Source organism: Cebus imitator, unplaced genomic scaffold, assembly GCF_001604975.1.
Source record: "Cebus imitator isolate Cc_AM_T3 unplaced genomic scaffold, Cebus_imitator-1.0 Scaffold8, whole genome shotgun sequence".
NCBI classification, from domain to species: Eukaryota; Metazoa; Chordata; class Mammalia; order Primates; family Cebidae; genus Cebus; species Cebus imitator.
Genome location: NW_016107323.1, coordinates 9,220,766 through 9,222,102, shown reverse-complemented (window position 1 = coordinate 9,222,102; position 1,337 = coordinate 9,220,766). Strand labels below are relative to the sequence as shown.

The 1,337-nt window shown below is 43.7% G+C and overlaps 1 protein-coding gene across 1 annotated transcript in view; it reads left to right on the top strand.

Annotated features, from left to right (window-relative positions):
- HECTD4 (HECT domain E3 ubiquitin protein ligase 4) overlaps positions 1–1,337 on the top strand; it is a 232,540-nt gene that overhangs the window by 208,909 nt on the left and 22,294 nt on the right. The gene's annotated exons all lie outside the window — the stretch shown is intronic.

Here is a 1,337-nt window from a genome sequence, read left to right as displayed (position 1 = left end):
TTACAGTCCAGAGGTCTTTTATTTTTTTTTAACACCTATTATGCCATGAATTCATAAGGAATAGGTTCCAGCAGCTCAGGCTCCTTCCCATTGGTTCTCACAAAGTGTGCTTCTCTGGGTGGAGCAGGCTGGCGCTTCAGTTGGACCCAGGTACCTTTCTCTTTGGCTTCTTTCTTTTTCTGATCATTTTCCTTCACACGTTTAGGAAGCTGTCTCGGCTCTTAGAGTGCTTGATGTGCTCAATATGCACATTAATTCTCTTGGCAAGAATCTTGCCCTTAACTTGTTTGTTTACAACAATGCCAACAGCATGCTGGGTAACATTGTAGACTCTTCCAGTTTTGCCATGATAACATTTGTGGGGCATTCCTTTTTGAACAATACCCATTCCCTTGATGTCTACAATATCACCTTTCTCATAGATTCACATATACGTGGCCAAAGGAACAACTCCATGTTTTCTAAAAGGCGTAGAGAACATATATCGAGTGCCTCTCCTCTTTCCCTTTGTGTTCGTCATTTTGGCCAATTACTGGAAGATGGCGGTTCCGGCCAAAAGGCCAGTGTCCCCTATTTTTAACATCTTGCATTAAAGAGGATCTTGGCAGCTACTCCTGGGTTGCAGATTTTGAAAATGATTCAGAGAGTGTTGGGGAGATGGGATAAGAGACTCCATTGTTGGCCAGTGGGGGTTGATTGTATGCGCCTTTGTATGATGTGAAAAGAATGTTCCTACCCTCTCCCAGCTGTCAGGACACTGAAGGCCATGGGGGCAGCCCCTGCCTGCCGCATTCCAGCTGGAGAGGCTACCAGGGGTGGTTTTGTGCCACCTGCAACAGGCTTGAATGTGGGCTTGTATTCAAGTCATTTTTTCCTTTTTGTGTAGCCAGGCTTCCCCTGGTTCAAGTGCAAGTGTATTTATCTGGTTCTGTCCTATGCAGCTAGAACATTGCTGGTAATTATTTGGTCATATGCTTAAGAACAGCTCATGCCTCTCCCTTGTAAAACTGACTCTTGGGGAAGAAACAGTTCCAGCCCTTTTCTCTCCGAAGTCGCATTTGCTAGCTTTTGCCATTTTGGTGGCTCTTTTGTGGAGTAGACTCTGTCTGTTTCCTCACTAATTTTTTTAAATTCCTCTTTTCTTTCTGTTTTTATTACTTTGTTCTTTTTAAAATGTTTTTCTTTTATAAAAAAATATTTATTATTCATACAGGAAGGGCCTTCCTATGTTGCCCAGGCTGGTCTCAAACTCCTAGGTTCAAGCAATCTTCCAGCCTTGGCCTCCCAAAGTTCTGGGACTACAGGCATGAGCCACCACACCGGCCTTAATCTAATTC